General features: G+C 52.8%; 1 pseudogene; it reads right to left on the reverse strand.

The window, feature by feature from the left end:
* Positions 1–374: 374 nt before the first annotated feature.
* On the reverse strand, positions 375–1,860 carry LOC119347232 (annotated as a pseudogene).
* Between the last annotated feature and the right edge of the window lie 1,194 nt (positions 1,861–3,054).

Genomic DNA, 3,054 nt, shown 5'->3' on the forward strand with positions numbered 1-3,054 from the left:
ATGAAGATTGCCGAGGGAGGAAGAAACGAGAGAATCAATTTATTACTGTATGAATGGAAACCACATGTCACCATGATCATCTTAAATTGGGATAATTATTTGATCGCCATGTTTTCTTTTATTATGTGCCAACACATGCTACATCTACGTAAAGATTTCTACGTAACCTACGTAAAAGGTGACCTGGCCTGATTTGGTTGGAAAGGAAATAGGCCCAGGCCCACCCCTGAAAATCAGGAAGGGCGATTAGTTTAGCGTTATGGAAAGAATCATAGCTTTACGTAGCTGGGTTTCGTAAGTGTAGCATTTTTGGTAGATACATAGCCCGCGCATTTGCATGCACAAGGGAAGGGAAGGGAAGTAGCTGGAGCAGCTCAGAACGAAGAGCAACGCTGCTGGAGGTAGACAGCGCAGCCATCCCTAGGCATGACGGCCGGCGCGTACACCAGCTCGTCGCATCCCTCCGTCCAGTCCCGCTTGAAGTCGACGACGGACACGAAGAGCGCCATGAAAAGCGCGAGGTGGTTGAGGGCGTACCGCTGCCCCATGCACTGGTGCGCGCCAGCGCCGAAGGCCAGGAAGTTGCGCTTGCACACCGCGTCCTCCCTGCGCTCCTCCGAGAAGAAGCGATCCGGGTCGAACTCGTCCGCCGCGGCGAACCCCTGGAACGACGACTCGTACACCGACGGGAACACGATGGCGCCTTTCGGCACCGTGTACCACTCCGTCAGCTGGAACGGCTCCGCGGCAATGTGCGGCACCAGCGCCGCCGGAGGACGGTAGCGGACCACCTCGCGCGCGACCGCATGGGTGTACTTCATTTGCTGGATCTTCTCGCCGGTGATGGGCTCCCCGGACTCGGGCGACCAGACCGCGGACACCTCGGCGCGCACGCGGGCGAGGACGTCTGGGTGGGACGCCAGGGCGGCGACAGCCCAGCAGAGCGAAGAGTGGACGCGTCCTGGGCGGCGAAGAGGAAGTCGAACAGAAACCCCCCAAGCTCCACGTCATCGGTGTGCACGGGAGGCGTCGCGGCCGCGTCGATCTCTTTCACCAGGGCCTGCATCCAGTAGTCAGCGAGGCACTCCGGCTCGCCGCCGGCGCGCATCCGTGCCTTGCTCTGGCGCACGCACTCCCCGAGCGTGCGCACCAGCCGCGCCACGGCCAGCTTCGCGCGTCTGAAGGCGAACCCGGGCAGGTCCACGGGCATTGCCAGGAGACCCGCGTTGAAGAGGGCGTAGTCCTTGTCGAATCTCTCCCTCGCCTCCTCGGTGAGGTACGGCCCTACGAAGACCGTCTGTGAGGTCTCGAGGTTTATGTTGCGGCAGGTCACCTGTATCGGCGCCGCGACTGATCTCCGGTTCCGGTCTAGCAACCTCCGGATGTGGGCAAGGATGATGCGCTGCTGGACGGCGGCGTAGGTGGAGAGAGTGCGCGGCGTGAAGTTGGGCGCCATCCTGCGGCGCAGGTCCTTGTGCTCGTCGCCGAACAGGTAGAAGATGCCGAAGAGGTCCTTGCCGAAAGGGTGGCCGACGAACTGGAAGGCGTCGGGGCGGACGTTGGCGAACACGCGATGGGATAGCTCCGAGTCGCGGATGAAGACGATGAACCGGCCGACCACGAAGTCAGCCGCCAGCCCGGCACCGGACTTCTTTGCCCGGGCCGCCTGCGTGTCCCAGAACCCGGCCGGGTCTCGTATCATGGGCACGATGCTGCCGAGGAACGGCACGACCAACGACGGGCCTGGCAGGGCCCCTTCTTGCGGCGGTATGACAGCTGCTCGACAAGAAAGTAGTATAACGCCACAGCCACAGCCAGCGCCAGCCAGTCCATGAAACCCACTGGGAGCAGCTCCACCATTGCGTCGCGCTGCGCTGTACCTCGTGGAACTCAAGAATCAATGTCTGTTCCTCCTCCTGCTCTCGCAACTCAACATATTGGAATACCGGAGAGCTAGCGCATATATATATACTAGTAAATTGCACGTGCATTGCACCTAAGATAGAAATATACACCCTAATAATGAATAATATGCTTAGGACAGAATAAGGATTGACATGTTATATATTCAGTTGGGTTTAAGAACCTAATTTTACTTTTAAAAAGTTCATTTGATTGCACAGTTTTCATAATTTTTCTCAAGCTTTGAGTGTATTAGTCATTGCACGTTGCTTAATGAAACCTTTATCATTCCTCTAAAATTTGAGATGATGAGCATTAGAATTTCTGCCTTCGCGTACAAAAATGTTAGTGGTACACTGGTACTGCTATCTAGATCAATTGGACAGTAGCTCTATCATATCGCTTAAAAAAAGTTATTACTGGTAGTTGAGTCAGGTAGAATCAATTTTTTGGGACTCTTGGGCAGACGTACAAGCGTCTAGAAAAGTCACCTAGCTTCTTCCACATAACTGGATCAACGTTGGTAGCACACCTGCTGCTCGCGGCGGCAGAGGTGAATCCAGCGCATGCTGAGGTGGTAAATCCAATATTAAAACTGGTACACTATAGTAGTAGAGATAGAGATATAAGCCGTATGGCCGTGCAGGCTGGGTCGTTGCCCTGCGTCTAAGTCAAGTAATAGGGCACAATCCCTTTTCCTGAAAGCTAATGACCAAGTCAATGGCTGCTGAGATTGATTCGGAATTTAGGATCCTGCTGTTTAGAGAGTCAACCAAAAACGCCCCAGATGCTCCCATCCCAGCATGCACAACACGAGTGCTTTTAAACAATTTGATTTGAAATCTCTTCTCAACCCGCGTATTGCTCAATCAATGTAGTATCCTATATCGTGTATCCCATATGACTAAGTAGATGATCCCCACATATTTTCCTTAATATGCACACATGCCACATCAACATGTATGATAAATGATCCATCCCAACATGCAAACATGCATGACAAAAGGGTCACCTTGATAATAAAATAATAATAAAGCATATGTGTATGTGTTTTCAGTTTCACTTATCATATTATTAATCAAATATCCATGGTCCATACAACCAAATCTAATTGGCATATATTGCAATGAATTCCGGCAGCAATACGTTGCT

This window comes from Triticum dicoccoides, unplaced genomic scaffold (assembly GCF_002162155.2).
Source record: "Triticum dicoccoides isolate Atlit2015 ecotype Zavitan unplaced genomic scaffold, WEW_v2.0 scaffold61019, whole genome shotgun sequence".
Taxonomy (NCBI): Eukaryota; Viridiplantae; Streptophyta; class Magnoliopsida; order Poales; family Poaceae; genus Triticum; species Triticum dicoccoides.